The following is a 19,259-nucleotide window of genomic DNA, read 5'->3' as shown; positions in this document are numbered from 1 at the left end:
AAAAAAATCATCAACAAAATGAAAAGGCAACTTATAGAATTGGAAAACATATTTCCAAACCATATATCTGTTAAGGGGTTAATACCCAAAATATATAAAGAATTCCTAAAACTCAATAGTCAAAAGCTAAATAATGCTATTTAAAATGGGGAGGACCTGAATAGGCATTTTTCCAAAGAAAGCATACAAATGGCCAACAGGTATATGAAAAGATGCTTCACATCACTAATCATCAGAGAAACAAAATATCCACGAGATACTACTCACAGCTATTAGAATGGCTATTATTTTAAAAAGGCAAGAAATTAAGGAGGTAGAAGAAGTGGAACACTTGTGTATTATAGGTGGGAGTGGAAATTGGTACAGTCATAATGAAAACTAGTATGGAGTTTCCTCAAAATAGTAAAAATAGAAATACCACATGATCCAATAATCTCACTTCTGGGAATATACCCAAAAGTAAAGAAATCAGGCTTTTGCATAGTTATCTGCACTCCCATATTCACAATAGCAAAAAGAAAAAAAAAAAAGGGAAAAAACCTAAACGTCTATCAGTAGATGAGTGGAATAAGAATATGCAGTGTATATACACTATGGCTTATTATCCAGCCCTGAGGAAGAAGAAAATCCTGCCATCTGTGACAATGATGAACCATGAAGGCATTGTATGAAGTGAAATATCTCAGAGGAAGATGAGTACTATATGATCTCACTCACAAGTACAACCTAAAAACATCAAACTTACAGAAACAGAGAACAGAATGGTGGTTACCAAGGGCTGAAGGTTGGGGGAAATGGAGTGATGTCAGTCAAAGGGTACAAACTTGCAGTTATAAGATGAATAAGTTCTGGGGATCTAGTGTACAGCATGGTGACTATAGATAACAACACTGTATTATTTACTTGAAATTTGCTGAGAGAGTAGATCTTAAAGGCTCTTACCACAAAAAAAGAAATGTAATCACATGAAGTTTGGGAAGTATTATAGATAACCCTATTGTGGTAATCATTTCAAAATACGTAAGTGTATCAAATCATCACATTTTACACCTTAAACTTACATGATGTTGTATGTCAATTATATCTCAATAAAACTGAAAAAATAAAAGAAAATATTAAAACTAGCCAATTCTAATCCTACTGATCATTCCTCCCCCTTTTCTTCCAACAGACACCACAATAAAGTTTCTGCCTACATTTCCCCCACCCCTCTGCATCCTGATGGAGACTGTGCTTCTCTCTGTGCCCCCCACGGCACTGCAGGGACCCTTTCCTTGGGGTCTGTAAGTATAAAAAACTATCTTTGGACTCTGAAAAACAATCTGAGGATTCTGAAGGGGCGGGGGGTGGGAGGTCGGGGTACCAGGTGGTGGGTATTATAGAGGGCACAGATTGCATGGAGTACTGGGTGTGGTGCAAAAATAATGAATACTGTTGTGCTGAAAATAAAAAATAAATTTTTTAAAAAGGTACATACTGAAAAGAAAAAAAAAAACTATCTTTTCAATGGCAATCATCTCCTTATCTGCTTGCCTTGCCATATTTGAATAATAATAAAACCTACATTCTAAACGAATGTTATAACAGATTTGCCTTCTTTATAGTTTAACCATTATCCCAAGTAGATCTTATGGCTTTCTAGCCACTTTTATTATTGAAGCTTTGTTACCAGATATTGAAGTGTTACTCCAGTTGAAACCAAAATTTTCACCTCTTGTCTGTCTTAAAGCTTTCCCCCTTGCTCCCAGGCCTGGCCCAGCTCAGAGCAGCAGTGTAGAGAGGGAGAATGATCTTGCTCTTTCACGTCTCCTCTCTTTCTGTTGTCAGATTATCCAGGGGCAAGGGAAGGGAAAGGAAGTATTAGAGGAGTAAGGAGCAAAGGAATTCTTGTCTAGACCATATTGGTGGTTGTTCTTTGGGCAACACTAGTCCCTTGTTGTGACAGGTATTCAAAGGGAGAATGAATAAGTAAAAACGATATACAAAACTACAAAGATCCCCAAACTGTACCATTTGTTGATTTAATTCATCTTTCAGCTGACATCATGTCCCCACTCCTCCCAGCTCTCTCCTTTGGCATTATACTCTGGAGCCTTTTCTTCTGATGCCTCCCCACTCCAGCAGGCAGCTCCTTCAACATGACTAGAGTCTCGGTACCTCCACAGCATCCACATGGCCCACAATAACTCAGATACTTTTGTCCTCTGAATGATGAAAGTATAGCTTGAAACCACTGCTGCTCTCTGCTGTTATAGGAAATGTCAACCAGCATCTTCAAGTACTCAAAATTCTCATTGTAAGAAATGAGCTCCTGAATCTAGAATCATCTACAACCTCAAACTCCAGAAAGCACAGGCCAGCTCTCCCAAGATCTCTCTCATCAAACTGCTCCAATCCCATGGAGCTGATCTCACAGTTGAGAGCATCAGTCAAAGACGGTTCTAGTCTTGATTATGGAGGGGACATTCCCATGGGTCATCACAGACATCTGCACTCTCCCACAGGGAGCCTTCTCTTATGTAGGCTGCTGGAGTAATGATTATAGTACTCATGTTTGCTACCTCTAAGAAAATCCTTAGCAAATGACAGTATCTCTAATACCTCTCTTTAGAATGTGGAGATTCTTAACCTTTTTCCCTGCTTTTAGAGTTTAACCAAAATTCTGAGCCAATAAGAAAATTCTCATTCTACCTCCTTTTAACAGAAATGAGTTACCCACTTTGGAGCCATTATAAAAATTATAATCCTCAAGGAGTAAAAACTGACACCTCTGTCCAGTCGTAAAAGTCCAGAAGTGTGTTTGCAGTCAGTGTGTCTACTCCCAGAAACTTGATGAGAATGGGATGGGGAGGAGCATGAAAAAAGAGAAAGGGGCCAATCAGAAAGGTGAGGAAGATTAGGACAATACTCAAAAGAGGGTGGAGGAAGGCCCTTTCACCATAATAAAAGAACGGAGCCCAATGTGATTCAACCCAAGCTGTCACTCCCATTTTCATCCTAGAAGCATTCACCACTAATCGATCAAGAGTATCCAGTTTGCAGTAATGCTCCTCAGTCTCTGGAGACTTTACTACTTTGTGGGATGACAGTAACACAATGGAAAAACCTCATTTCCAACCAAGATGGGACCAGGAAGAACTATCTAGAAGTGCCCTATAACGAGAAGAAGAGAGGAACTTGCTTCAGTCTCTATCTGGACCATGTATGGCATAGAACTTACCTTCTAATTGCCTTCTTTTTACTATTTTGATAATTGAAGAGAAATATGCTTTCATAATATTAAGATGCCCTGTGTTTTTAATTACACAAGTTATGGATAGAAATAATTTTAAAGATATTCCTTGGGCTCCTGGGTGGCTCAGTGTGTTAAGTCTCTGCTTTCAGCTCAGGTCATGATCTCAGGGTCCTGGGATGGAGCCCCCCATCAGGCTCTCTGCTTGGCGAGGAGCCTGCTTCTCCCTCTCTCTCTGCCTGCCTGCCTACTTTTGATCTCTCTCTCTGTCAAATAAATAAATAAAACCTAAAAAAAAAAAAAAAAGATATTCCTTACAGAGCCTCTGTCTTCCTCCCCATTGGGAACTATTCCTTTTAAGCCTACATGCAACTATATATGCAACCTATAATTGCTTTACATTGAACTCCAGACTTCTACTGTGTCTGGATTCTGTATGTTCCTCTTTTATTTTCCCCCGCTAGTAAATATCCTTGGGTAATTTTTTTCAGATGGCAGAAGATGTCTTTCTTTTGCAAGGACTGGAAATGTCTATTTTTCCTTCATACCGGAACGATAATTCTGCTTATAATGAATTCTAGGTACAAATTCTTTTCCCTCAAAATGTGGCTGGTATTGCTTGTGTCACCAGTACCCATAGTTGTCGAAGAGACATCTAGTAACAATCGAATGTATATTTATTTGTATATGTGCTGCCAAAGTGAGCACTAGAATGTATATTTATTTGAAGTTAACTGTTCTTTTATTCTGTCTAGTCATATTTGAGATTTTTCTCCTTTTCCCTCAAATTGAGATATTTTCATCTGTTTATTCATTTAACAAATTTTTCCTGAACAAGTAATATAAGAGTGCAAGTGATACAGCTGTGAACAAAACAGATTAGAATGTTGTTTTCTTATTTATTTTTCTTTGTTTTCTTGCTTGGAATTCTGTGAGTCTTAAAATTCACATAAATGGATTAATTATTATTTTTTAAATTTTATTTAAGGAAGCAAGATGCCATCTCTAGTTCTCTTTTTCTTTTCACCTCTCAATTCTGATGAATGCTTTTTATCTTTCAGATTATGAACTCAATCTTTTCCCTATCAATTTTGTAATTCCATACTTCCAAAAAGCCCATACACTTCTTAAAATTTTGCCATTCTGTTTTTAATTCTGTGTATTCTTTCTTAAACTCTGCTTTCTCCTTTTATGGCAGCCTGGTTTTGTTTGGTGGACACAATATTTTCTTAAATATCTCTGGGGATAGTACTTAGAATTTTAAAAATTCTCTTCTGTTCCTTGAATTACGTTTTCTCCAGAGTCAATAATCATTTCAACTTCGATCTTCCATTTCATATGTTTTGTTTCCTGCTGTGTCTGATGAGCTGTTTTCTATTCCTATCCCTCAAAAATGGATGATATAAGTTAACACAAGGAGATGAGACATGTTTTCTCTCTAATTGTGTAGGGTCTCATTTCCCCAGTGGTCTCTCCCTTGAAAACTGGACAGTAGAATAGTGGACAGAGTTGTGTTTCCAGGCAGCCAATATGAATGATTAGCCAAGAACTCTTCCAAATATCAAATTATGAAGGACTTCCTTAGTGTATTTTACCCCTAAAAACCCTTCTCCTCCATCCCTTCTCCCTTTCCCGTCCTCTTCTTCTTCATTTGGCTTTGTTTTAGAAGTCTAGAGTTACTTTAAATTCTGTGCTACTTTTCTTCTCAGGCATGAGTAATCTCTCTAGGAGCCTCATGCAAGCCTATTGTTGTCTAAAAGCAGTTATTAACTTGGGCCTAAGGGTAAAGCAACTGCTCCCACAGTCCCAATTTAGGGCGTGGAAAAATAGAGTAGCAATTAGGACCCAGCATGTAATTTGAGGCCTTGGTGCAAAATGAAATAAAAATACAGGATCCCTTGTTTAAAAATTATTAAAAAATTCAAGACAGTGATAGAGCTTTAAATCAAGTAGAGGCCACTTCCAAGCATGGGCACTATGCCACTGTATGGTCCCATGCCTATGAAGATAGCTCGGACTTGCCATAGGGAACTTCTCCCAAGTTCTACCATAAATACCCTTAAACTCCTTGTTATTACCTTTCTTCTATGTCTCTACTGTTCTGCTTTTTACATCAGTTCAACACCTTTTGCTTTCTACCAATAAGGAACTCCCCAGATCTTCTTGCCTGCTGATGGTACTTTACCCCACTTCCCAGAGACTTTTTTGATAATATTCTCTTATAAAATACATTTTCTATTACCTTGGGACTTTGAAAAGAAAAGGAAACAGATATCCATTTGAAACAAAACCTGGTATCTTGTAGTGACAAATAATCAGAAATATATGGGTCACAAACTGATTTTAAGAGCATCCAGTCCCCTATAATTTATTAACCTTAGTAGCACCAGAGTTTACCTATTAACCAGTAGAACTAGAGTTATATTTAGAAACAGTAAAATACTACATTTCTGGACACACTTGTGCACTTCTCTTTTAAAAATTTCACATTACTTCCTATATGAATTCATTTTAAAAATAACCACTTATATCAATTAAGTTGACAGGCTTCAAAGTTGGTGGGAGTTTCCCATTATACAAAGGAACATCACTTCACCAGAAAAGTGAACTATTTTTAATATCTAGTTTTCTTCAGCCAAAGGATGTAATTTATATACAGAGAGATAAATGAACACTATAAATATGAGGGAGGAGGTAGGAATTTTCTGATTTTAGCTTCTTACTTTTGCTCTCTATGTGTATATCTTCACAAGCTCCACTCTACCATAAAAGAGATTTAACCAATAGATCATTACCTGGTAAAGGCCCTTCAGCAAGAAGAGACTTTCATTTGCCTCTCTAGAACCTATTGCAATTTTATTGAAAAGAGTTATCAGAAAGAGTTCAGAGGCCTAAGACTTCCTTGTACATTGACATAGTTTTTTTCTGTAAATTTTCTTTTGTGTGTCTAGTATTTGGCTGTTTCTAGCTATACTGTGTCATTTAGGGGGAAGTGGGCTCTACTAATGAAACATCATGTGAGAACCATTGTTTCAAGTCACTAAAGACTACTACTTCATGAATTTGAGACAAGTTTTCTTGTTTTCACAAAATTATCTTGCAACTTACAGAAATGAAAATAATTAGGCCAGGAAAATGAGACATAACAATGTCATATTTTTCCTAGAAATAATACAAGTAGATACACTGTTTTCAATGGACAGACAAGAGCCTTAAACACAACCCACACCTTTTGACCTAACACATCCAATTCTGGAAATCAACCCAGAAAATCATCTGAAAAGCAAGTTGTATGCTACAAATTTCCAGGTTTTGGGGTTTTTTTTTTTTCCTAACAGCAAAAAATAGTATATCCTAAGAAGGGTCTGAGTATGGCTTCCCTCTAAAACAGAACCTGGGATTCGGACTCAGGTAGGTAGTTTATTTGAAAGATGACTCTAAGAAAGAGTAAAAGAGATGGAAGATTAAGGGAGAGAGAAGAAAGAAAAAGCAACAGGTGGTCTATTTTGAGCTGGTTCCATCTGTAGGTGGCATTGGTCTGGTCCTGCTGGGGACTCTCTGAAGAACCTGGCTTTGGGCATCTCAGAGTTGGGAGACAAAGTCCACAGGATGTTGTCTCCAGCTTTCATTGTATCTGAGCCTTTAATAGGCCATTTCAATATCTTACCAAGCTGATATAGTGGATCTTGTGGTCATGAGCCCATGTTCATACATCCTTTGCCAGAATGAGTCACTGGGTCCAAGGTAATGTTCTACAGAGGATCCATGTCAGGAAGTTGAGGATAGTAGGTGATAAGACACTTGTAATAGTAGAGGCACTGTGGGCAGGGAATATAAACCCATATTCTGCTGTATAAAAGCTTGGGCAAGACAAATGAATGATAAGCCTCAGTCTGAACTAAAATAGAGGCCACACAGAGAAGCACTGAGACACTGAGGTGCCAAATATTTGAGTAGAGCCTTCTTGGACCTATAAAACCAGACCAGCCCCTAGCTGAGTTCAGCTAAAGGAGGGGCTAACCCCACATAGAAGAGAAGATCCCATCCCAGCCTAGCCCAAATTCCTGACCCAGAGAATGATAAGAAAAATAAATCATTTTTGTTTTGAGCCACTAAGTTTTGGAATGACTTAATAGCAAGAAGACAGTAGCTTCTGTTTTCATACTCTTGGACTACCTCTTAGAAACCAGCTACCATGTAAAACGTAGAAATACTCTGAGACCATCATGCTATGAGGAAACCCAAGCTAATAAGTAGAGGGGCTTTATGGAGGAGCTCCAAGTCTCTCTAGCCAATAGCCCTACTCAATCAGAATCAAGTAATGAAAAAAAAATCAAGTAATGCAGAAGAACTACCTATGCAATCCACAGAATCATGAGAAATTTAAAAATAAAACAAAAGAATCATTGTTGTTTTAAGCCCCAAGTTTTGGTATGGTTTATTACATTGCAATAGATCATTGAAACATATGGCCATTCCATTCTCGAGCCCATTGCATAAGCATTGACAGAGGCTGGCTAACATTCACCAGATACATTTGTCCATTCTGTTGCCAAGTAACTCTACTGCTATGGATGCTTCCTAGCAGATATTGTTATGATCATAAAGCCTTTGTGCCCACACTCATAGTTCCATCTGCCGCACTCTTTCCCTAGATCTTTACTAACTGTCTGATTGCCTACCAATTAAAAATTTAGATTTCAATCTTCCAATCTTGCTCTGTTCAGGCCTCTGACCCACAAGCCAAGACATTTGCCAATGCTCGGACCATTTTTGTCTTACAAAAATAACAGAAGTGTACTGCTGAGGCTCTCCCCACTGAAAGGATTTGGAAGGACCATTGTGTAGCAGCAGTCCATTTTCAGATATCACCAGCATACTGAGCTAACTCATGCATGACCTGGCTGGATGGTTTTCTCCTGTTTTGGTTGGTCATAGGGAACTCCTCAAGAAGCTATGAGTGAGCTGAAGGAAAGGTAAGGGTACAAGAGAAGTAGGTAAATGGAGGATAAGGCTACTTATCCCTGTTAATTTATGCCCTCTGATTAGCTCCCAGATGTACTATATTATCATACAGTATTGCAACTTTCTTTCCAACATTATGATTTGGGGGCTCCAACTCATGACAAAGTTCATGATAGGTAGTTTTAATAACATAGTTAGTTGATACCCCCATTGTCAGACATTCAATTTCTACCACAGTAACATTCGAAAAGCCTGTCCTTTCCTGTCCATCATGGGACTCCTTTACTCGGCAATCTTTGCACTGGGCTTCCCATTGGCCTAGGGAAGACTTTCTCAGAGACTCTACATTATTGTAATGTTACTAACACCAGTGATAAGGTTTCATTGTTACCTGGTTGTTAAATGATTTAGTCCAAATTAATAATTACTGCTTGACTGTCTAAGTTCTAGAAACACCTTCACACTCCCTATCTTAGATACAGATTTGAATGCAAGTTTCTTTGGGAAATGATCTCAGAAAAGAGTAAAGGAATGGGAGACAGAAAGGAAAGAGGGGAAAGTCAAATAAGGGTAAAATTTTACCCTTATTTGGGCAATTAGGCTCAATCCCATTATGGATTCTGAGAGGAATCATGTTAATATACTCAAAATTATCTTTCCAAAGAAAGAAAGCTGGAATACTTGCCAGCTCCCACTCCTTTATTACTTGAGGGTTGTTCCCAAGGGTGTTAGTTCTTCTTTCTCTTAATACTTAACTTCTATGGAACATAAGAAATGTTTTGAAAGCACGAGATTTTTCAAACTGAATCCCTTGGCTCCTTATTCAGGGCTTTTCACTACCGGAACCAGCCTAATAAAGGGGTAGAGGTAGGTGTCCTCTTTTTAAGCAGGCAGTTTCAGGAAGGCACCAGAAAACCTTCCTGACTAAACAATGGACCTGTCCAACAGCTTGGGGATGCTGGAAATGACCTTCCCTCAATGGAAATGAGACTTCAAATGTAAGACCCCTTGGAGAGGAAACTGGCAGAGTTAGCCCAAAGTTTGAACAACCCCTAAGAAGGGCAAGGGAGGGACTATATGGAGGGACTGGAAGGGTGTCATGGAGAGGACCAAGGGATGAGGAAGGAATTGTTAAAGGCTCTTTATTTGTTTCCTATGGCTGCTATAACAAAATACCACAAACTGGATGGCTGAAAACTACAAATGACTATCTAGATGCTACAAGTCTAAAAGCAAGATGTTGGTAAGATTGTTTCCCTCCAAGTCTCTGAAGGAAGAACTGTCCCATGTCTCCTAGCTTCTAGTGGTTGTAGACATTACTTGGCATTCATTGGTTTGTAGATTCATCACTCCATTCTCTGCCTCTGTCTCCACATGGTGTCTTCCCTTTGTATGTCTATGTATCTGTGTCCAAATTTCCCTCTGCTTATAAGAACAACAGCTACTGGATTACAGCCCAATCTAATCCAGTATGGTTTCCTCTTAACTTGATTACATCTGCAAAAATGTCATTTCCAAATAAGGTAACACTCTGAGATTCATAGTGGACATAAATTTTGGGGGGAAACTATTCAACCCAGTGTAGTCTCCAAAGACAAATAGCTAACCACCTAGTTCTGTCCTTTTGGCCCTTAGATTTGTGGCTTCAGGGCCCCACAGAGTAGCTATTATTACACACTTCTCATGGTTTGCATCATGGGATAACCAGACAAAGTCTTCCCCTTGCATGTGCCAGAGCCAAAGTACAGTGGTAAACCATGCCAAGAACATTCCCTAGTTCAGTGCCTTCTAAACTCCTTTACCCATACTCTTTGTTCAAATGAAGTTTTACTAGGAGTGTTCAGAAAAATATAATGGATAACAGCTGCTCTGATGGAAGTAGAGCTGGCAGGAGCCAGGGTATCCCCCTCCTGGATCAGATTATGAGGAAAGGAACTTCACAGGACATGACTGGAAATCCACTTATCCACTTCTGTGTTTAGTTCAGGAAGCAATTGATAAGTGCCAGTAACAGCAAAGTAAGTACATAAGGGCTAAGAGAAGAAGTATAGAGAAGTACAAGGTAAATTTAGAAAGGGCCAGAGAAGGGACAGTTACGGCCACCTTATGTATTTTGTTGGAAAAAGGGAGAGGAAAAGTCACAAAATACCAGTCTGTGGCTTCCTGGTAATACCAGGGAGAGGGTAAAAGGATGAAGGGAGCAGCGGTTGAGCATCCTGGGATCATGCCCTGGATCAGGATCTCTGCTCAATGGGGAGCCTGCTTCTTACTTTCCCTCTGCTGCTCCCCTTGATTTTGCTCTCTGTTCTTTCTCAAATAAATAAATAAATAATAAAATCTTTAATTAAAAAAAAAAAACAGGGGAGGGTATGTGCTTTTGGGTAAATTGGAAGGGGAGATGAACCATGAGAGACTATGGACTCTGAAAAACAATCTGAGGGGTTTGAAGTGGCGGGGGGTGGGATGTTGGGGTACCAGGTGGTGGGTATTATAGAGGGCACAGCTTGCATGGAGCACTGGGTATGGTGAAAAAATAATGAATACTGTTTTTCTGAAAATAAATAAATTGGAAAAAAAATAATAATGTATATCGTACAAATAAATGCAATAAATTACAGATGATTAAAAAAAAAACAGAAAAGGATGAAGGGAAAAGGAAGAAAGGACCTCCTTATACACAGAGGCAGCTAGTATTTTATGGCCCATGATGGATTCATGGAGGAAGCTCTAGAGTTTCCTGGGTCAAGTTTGAGGCAATTAGCTATAAAGTACAACCAAGTTTATATGACTTTGAGATCTTCTGTTTCCCAAATAAGTGGATAAACAGAAGACTTAAGGCTCCAGACTCATTAATCTAATACCTCTGTGAGCACTCAGCATTCATACGAGGCCAAATAAAAGCATTCAATATAAATAAATCAATAATAATTTATATCTCTTGATCTCTCCAAAGAGAACTGTTTATATGTGGAGAAAAAATAAAAAGAAAGAGCCATTTCTACTCACAAACACACAGAACATTAAAAAAAAGGGAGACCGGGCAGATGGGGTACTGGGTGATGGGCATTAAGGAGGGCACGTGATGTGATGAGAACTGGGTGTTATATGCAACTGATAAATTATTGAACACAACATCTGAAACTAATAATGTACTATCTTTCAGCTAATTTAATTTAAATTAAAAAAAAAGTGAGACACTAAGCCATTTGTTGTGTCTTTAAAGTCTTTACCAAAGGAGGGAATTATCTGTCAACAAGCCAAGGCGTGTGAGTCAATGGGTCAGTTTTAAGTTTTTCGAGAGTCATGCGCCCAAGAAAGCACTTTAATTTTTATCTTAAATAGTTTAGTGATTTAACCTATTAACTCATTTTTTATTTAAAGATTTTGTTTATTTATTTGTCAGAGAGAGAGAGCACAAGCAGGGGGAGTGGCAGGCAGAAGGAAAAGCAGACTTCCCACTGAGCAGGGATCCAGACACAGGACTTGATCCCAGGACCCTGAGATCATGACCTGAGCTGTAGGTAGACACTTAACCAACTGAGCCATCCTGGCATCCCTAAACTATTAATTCTAATGCCTTAGAACTAGCTGAGTCCAATATAGGGTAAAGTGGTAGGTGGAAATCATTCTGATAGAAAAATATTGCTAAGCGGTATTATAATTTCTTGAAAGACCTGAATAAAGAGTGTTTTGCTCGGTTGAATATCTGCCACCAATTCTACCTCCTTGACTAGTTCTTAGTACAAGGCTTTTCTCATAGAGCGGCTTAGTCAGCTTAGGCTGCTGTAACAGCCTAAGGTAGCTAAAACAACAGGCATCTATTTCTCACAGCTCTGGAGGCTGGGAAGTCCAAGATCAAGGGGCTCACAGACTCAGTGTCTGGTGCGAGCTGCTACCTGGCTTGCTGATGGTCACCTTTTTGCTATATCCCCACCTGGCAGAGAGAGAGAAAGAGAAGGCTGTCTTCCTCTCCTTGAGAAGATACCAATTTATTATGGTGGTTCCACCCTCAAGGCCTCATCTAAACCCAATTACCTTCCAAAGGCCACACCTCCAAATACCATCACACTGGGGACGAGGGCTTCCCCCTATGAATTTGGGGGTCACACAAACATTCAAGCCAGAGCAGGGGCTCTTCATCTTTTTGAATCATAGACTCCTGTGGAAGTCTAGTAAATAATATTCTTAAATGGATTTCTAAAAGCATAGAACAGGGTACCTGGGTGACTCAGTCAGTTAAGCATCTGCCTTCCACTCAGGTCGTGATTCCAGGGTCCTGGGATCAAGCCCGACATGAGGATCCTTGCTCAGTAGGGAGTCTGCTTCTCCCTCTGCCCCTCACCCCACTCGTGCTCTCTCTCTCTCTCTCAAATAAACAAATGAATACTATGTTTAAAAATATTTTTTAGGGCGCCTGGGTGGCTCAGTGGGTTAAGCCGCTGCCTTCGACTCAGGTCATGATCTCAGGGTCCTGGGATTGAGTCCCGCATTGGGCTCTCTGCTCAGTAGGGAGCCTGCTTCCTCCTCTCTCTCTCTGCCTGCCTCTCTGCCTACTTGTGATCCCTCTCTCTGTCAAAATAAATAAATAAAAAATCTTTAAAAAAAATTTTTTTAAAGTTAAAGCATAGAGGGGGTGGGAGGTTGGGGTACCAGGTGGTGGGTATTATAGAGGGCACGTCTTGCATGGAGCACTGGGTGTGGTGTAAAAATAATGAATACTGTTTTTCTAAAAATAAATAAATTGGGAAAAAAATGTCTTCCAAAAAAAAAAAGAATAAAGTTAAAGCATAGAATATATTCCTAGGAGACATAGAAAGGCTACAATAGACACGCCTGTGTTTATGTAGGCACCCACATATACCCATCATACATATGACAGTAAACATCACTCGGAGACAGAATTACAGTTTAGAGATCAACTCTGCCTTCCAAAGAAAAGAAAAAATAAATAATAAAATAAAATACCTAGAATTGTATGAATACCAATTACATTAAAATACAGTTATCACCCCACTTGCCTCCAAAAATATAGTTATCAGAATATTTTTTAAAACCAAAATTTATAAGGCAATATATGTCTTTTGTATTAACACATTAAATAATAAGATCTAGTGGCAGGTCAAACAGCTATCATAATTTCAAAAGAATGATAAAGGTAGACGGTATTTTGAGAGACCTTTCAATAATTGCAATATGATGTGAAAATATCAGTGGTTTCTATTGGTATAAGGTCAGAGGTACAGCTAACACTACTGTGACATGTCGCCCATATTCATAACTGAAGAAAAGGCTAACTGTCATTTGGAAATGCATGAAAATAAAAATGCAATTTTTTCCCATCCCATACTCAGCTGCCCAGATTCAAAACTCCTCTCTGATTTCAAAAGTTGTCATTTTCTCAGTGCTCACAAGGGCCTGGATGAAGAAACACACCTTCAGAAACCCCTTCTCTTATAGTTCATGCTCATGGCTCTCTGAGTAAAGTTTATTCCTTATCCTACCCTGACACCTTGGCTAAGTCTCTGTGCCTTAGAGGCTGCCATTCCTGGGGCATGGAGAGAAGGGTTGTAGTTATCATTTCCCAAACAATGTCCCGAACCCAGGATGCAGTTTGTAAAAGGACAGAAAGAAGAGAATGAGCATTTACTGAGAACCTACTATGTGCCTGGCACTCTACTGTAGGCACTTTACAGTCACTATCTCAAGATGCCCTAAGGAAAGAGAAAGAAAATGGATTGGAGTGGATAAATGGGCTGTTGCCAGTTAGCACATGACTGTCCTTGGTTTTGAATCCAAGTCTATCTAATTCTAAAGTGCACAATCTTTTTTTAGTACATTATGCATTGCTGACACTGAGCTGGCCTCTTGACCATTCACAATCAGTTTCCTTATCTGGATATAAGATATTGTGGATCATTTGAGAATCTGTATACAAGTGTTCTGTAAACTATAAAACACTTAACACACATTACTGTTGTTATAATCATGTCACTGTTGTTATTATTAACGTCAGAAATTTGGCATGACTTCCGCAATCATTGGAAATCCTGGGCACCTAGACAATTCTGTAATAAATGAGCCAAAGTAAGGAAGACTATGTCACAGTAATGCAGGGAATAATATTCTGATTCTTCCTGATAATTACCTTATTATTTAAGGAAATTGGGTCTTTTCTAGTGAGGAAAACAATTTGCAAATTAAGAATGATTAAATGTAATATTCACTTTCTAAGAACTTATGTAAAGCAAAAAAAAGTAATTAAATTAATAATTTAAATATGATAAGAAAATCTCTTATTCAACAGTAAGGAAAGATAAGCTTTATTTGAGGGGTCAAAATTTCTCATAATTCTTGGGCGGCAGCTCCATGAAAATGGATGTGCAATAGCTTCTGAAATGCATACTTGTTCTAGATTTCCCCAAAAGTTTCATTGAGATACGCATTCACTTAAAGTAAAACAGTTTGTCAATTTTTAATATTCTTTTTTCCTGTTTACAAAAACACCTTCTTATTTTGAAGGGGAAAAGAGACATGCAGATCAAAGTTAAAATACCAGAGATAACCAATGTCAATTTGCTGCACAAACTTTCAGCCAATTCTTAAACTTTTCAATAAATTCAATACTTTGTTTTCAAACTCTGACCCCTTTTAGCAAGCTGGATCCCTTTTAGTGGATTTAGCAACAGTGACTTTCTATATTGGGGGCAAAAAATCTCTTTCCAGATAATAGGAATAAGTTCCAAAGACCAGCTATGCATTAACAGTTTAAAACTATAGATGATCCACAGATCTTTAGGAAAGACACTTATTCGTTAAAAAAAAAAAAAAAAATTTAAGAAAAGTAACCATCTGAAACTCAAACTAAATGAATAGGATTGTGTCAAAACCTGAGGATCTTGGGGAGAGGCAGAGGAGGACAGAGTTGATTAAAAGAGGCAGGGAGGGGCACCTGGGTGGCTCAGTTTGTTAAGCGTCTGCCTTCACTTCAATTCATGGTCTCGGGGTCCTAGGATTGAGCACCATATCAGGCTCCCTGCTCAGTGGGGAGTCTGCTTCTCCCTCTCCCTCTGCCCCTCCCCCTGATTATTCTTTCTCTGTCAAATAAATAAATAAATAAATAAGGTAGAGAGAGGTTCTCAAGCCCCAAGCCTGTGTCCTATTTCCTGGGGCCTCCTGGTGGCCCTCTGGTACTCTCACATTAGCAATCTGGCATGAGCTGGCTCCTCACCCCCATTGTCACTGTGGGGGCGGGAAAGTAGAGGGAAAGCAGTACCCTAGTCCTTCTGACCTTCCTTTTTCTCACTCTGCAAAGCAAAATTGGTATTCAAGTCTTCATGATCCACTAAGTTAAGTAAAATGTAATTTCTGGAGACTGTAGAGCCCCACATTTTCTCACCAATTTGCTAATGCCGGCATTTCTTTTAACCAGGGCTAAATCCTTCACTTTAGAAATAGAATAACAAGATTCAGCTCCCAAAGTCTGGCTGAGGTAATAGTGCTGCATAAGAAAGTTTTAATCAAAGTGTAATCAGGTGAGATGGAAAGTCATTTTGGAATACGTGTTGGGGCAGGGTACCCAGGACAAGAAAAGACGAATGAGGAAATTCATGAAGATCTGATGTTTCCCAGAATAAACTTTGTTTACTTTCAGCTGATGGAGAACAAATAAAGGCCAGGTCAAATTATTTTTGTCATTCGGTTGCAAACATAGATGACACTGAGTACATAACTCCCAAGATGTGTCCCTGTGTATAAGACTGCCAGCCACCACACAGGGCTTCCCTTTCAGTTTATTCACAAGAATCCAAGATCCTGGAGCTGGATGTGATTTTTCAAAAATTACCTAGTCCAACCCCCTCATTTTCAGAAGAGGAAAGCAAATCCCAAAAAGTTAAAGAAATTGTGAAAGATCGGATCTCTAGTTAATAGCTAGAATGCAGGTCCCCAAAAACTTCTTGCAACCTTACTTTTATTTTGTTCATGATCCCTCTGTATAATTTTAACATTAAGAGCTTCACAGATACACTAAATGGGGTTTACTTATATAAGGTCGCTGACCTACACCTCTGTTTACTCAAGATGTTGTCACTCACTATTTTTTTTAATAACAAGTATACCATGACACTAAAGAATTAATCATGGACACAAAAGATAGAGTGACTGTGGTTAATTTTATATGTCAGTTTGGTTGGGCCACAGGGTGCCTAGCTGTTTGGTTAAACATTATTCTGGGTGTTTCAGTGAGGGTGTTTTAGTTGAGATTAACATTTAAATCATTACACTTAAATGAAACAGATTGCCCTCCCTCATGATGGGTGGGCCTCATCTAACCAGTTGAAGGCCTGCATAAAACAAAAATGCTGACCCTCACCCAAGTAAGAGAAAAATTCCTGCCTAACAGTCTTTAAACTCGGATATCAATTTCATTTCCTACCGTTGGACCCAAACTGACATACCAGCTTTTCTGCATCTCCAACCTACTAGCCTTCAGATTAAAAGCACACCAGTGAATCTCCTGGTTCTCTGGCCTACAGACTCAAACTTTCCTAGATTTCCAGCTTGTCAATTTACCCTACAAATCTTGGGACTTGTCAGTCTCTCTAATCGTGTGAGTTAATTCCCAATAATAAATACACCATTCAATGAATAAATGATTATCTTATTGGTTCTACTTTTCTGGAGTATCCCAATACAGTGACCTTTCCTAATGTTTTTATGTTGTGTCTCTCATGTACCTCAAAATACACTTTCAAGGAAACTTTATGAGCTTTTGCCCAGCTGTCAATATAAACCATTAGGTACCACAACCATAGTTCACATACATTAAAGAACAAAGGAGTAGAATGAACATGAACTCCCAAAAGTCGTTGCTAAAATGAATACTGTAATATTCAGGTTGTCTTAGGTAGCCCATCTGAGAAATATGGTTAGATTAAGTTCTTGGACTGCTAAAATTTTATTACCAGATCAGAAGTTCTCTGGGAAAGAAAGTCAGGCTGGTGGTGATTGGCAGAAAATGGGAAGAGAAAGAAGAGTCTGATAAAAATAGCAATAACCAGCATTTATTTGGTACCTACTGTATTCCACACACTTTGCAATCATTTATTTATCCAACAGATATTATCAAGCACTTCTAATGTGCCAGACATGTTCAGGGCACTAGGGATATAGCTCTGTGTAAAGAGACTTGATTTTCTGCTCTCAGGGATCCTGCAGTTTAGAGAAGGGAGATAGGCAAGTAACAAAACTGGTGGAGAAAAATGAAGCAGGGTGGAGGGAGAGGTAGTATGAGGTAGAAAGGGTTATCACTGTTAGGGTTGTCCAAGAAGACATTACCAAAGCCAAGGTAATACTTGATACTAGAGCTAAATGAAGGAAGTCATATGGAGCACATTTTTCAGGCATGGGACTCAGTAACTGCAAATGGCCAAGGCAGATGGATGTTTGTATACTCAAAGAACAACAAGAAAACTACTGGGGCTGGGGCTGAGTTTTTAGCAAGAAAAGAGCAGTAGAATATACAGTCATAAAAATAACAATGAGCCAGATCATGCAGAATCTTGAATGAGAAAGACAGTAATGGTGGTATAAATGAGATAACTGAGGCTCAGAGTGATTTGTAATCTTCCCACAACTTAGCTAGTAAATGATGGAGCCTAGGATAGACCTATGTATATCTGTCTGGGTCTAAATCCTTTACTCTTCCCGTTTCATTACATTGTTTCTCCAGAAAAAGCTTCAAGCCTCTCCAGTATTTTGCTTGGCCTTGGATAGTATTTTCAGTAAATATTTGTCTTTTTTTAAAAAACCCAACATATCACAGATCCTTCCTCCTTGGAGGGAAATCCCCATTGTGAGTCTTGGCTTGCCATAGTAAAACCAAACCACCACAGAGTCCCTCTCCGTAGCCCATTCCAGCTGGAGTGAGAGCATGGGACCTGGATCAACTTGATGACACTACCCTACACTTTGAGCCTTGAGGGTGTAGTCTAAAAGGACAGGGTCAGGTGGCCGTCAGGAGTGTCTAGCAATGCTGGTGGCAGGGATCCAGCAGAGGCAGGGGCCGGAGGAGCACTTTGAACAGAGGTGCCTCCAGCAGGACCCTGGTTATATCCCGTGATTCCTCCCATTTTCTTAGCCTGATTTCAGCACTGCTAACAATGCTGCAAGCCAAAAGAGGTGAGGGAACATCTCCTTCAGTTCCAGTGAGGTACTCCTGTTGGGAAAAATTGTACAAGACTTTGGAAAGGAAAAAAAAGATTACCAAGTGTCGTCTTTAATGTATCCATCTCAGCTATCTCTGCCTTTTATCGTTTTTGAGCTATTTTACAACTCTTTAATTTGTAGAAAGCTGAAAATAATGCAAATGATTCTTCTCCATGCAAACGCAAATTAGTTGTGTCAGATAGAATGCATTCCCACTTTCCTGTATCATTGTGTGGTAGTTTAAATTCACCTTTCAACCAGTTGTAAGTTCTCATCACAACCCCTCAGTAATTAACGGGCTAAAATCTGAGTTAAGTCAAATCTTTTCCACATTCTTTAGTTGCCGGTATATACAAATGTATGGTGCATTGGAGTTTTTCAACCAGTGACATCTTACTGGTTTCCTTAACAATTAGTAAGTTAAATAAAATCCATGATGCATTTTCATTTTATATTTGTATCAGAGGCATGATTTGCCACTTAAAAATATTATTCTTGAACAATAGTAAATAGGAAAATCATATCAGTGTCCTGTCTTTAGCTGGGAACTCTCTTCTCCTGACCTCCACCTACCATACACAGCCATGTACTCAAGAGACAGGAGCCCCAAATGCTGGCCTTAGCTCTCACCTTAACCAACTATTAAATTCAAATAGCCTCTCTGGACTTCAGTTCCTTCATCTTTGAAATAACGAGGATGAATTCAGTATTCTTCAAGATCCACCTCAGTTCTGGAATGCCTGGGTGGCTCAGTCAGTTAAGTGTCTGCCCTCAGCTCAGGTCGTGATCCTGAGGTCCTAGGGTTGAGTCCCACATTGGGCTCCTTCCTCCTCAGGGAGCCTGCTTCTCTACTGCC

At 39.1% G+C, this 19,259-nt stretch overlaps 1 long non-coding RNA gene across 1 annotated transcript in view; it reads right to left on the bottom strand.

Annotated features, from left to right (window-relative positions):
- The window catches only part of LOC122889604, a 58,881-nt gene that overhangs the window by 28,996 nt on the left and 10,626 nt on the right, over window positions 1–19,259 (bottom strand). The window lies entirely within an intron of this gene.

This window comes from Neovison vison, chromosome 11, assembly GCF_020171115.1.
Source record: "Neovison vison isolate M4711 chromosome 11, ASM_NN_V1, whole genome shotgun sequence".
Taxonomy (NCBI): domain Eukaryota; kingdom Metazoa; phylum Chordata; class Mammalia; order Carnivora; family Mustelidae; genus Neogale; species Neogale vison.
The sequence above is the reverse complement of the archived record's forward strand: the minus strand, read 5'-3'. Positions and strand labels throughout refer to the sequence as shown.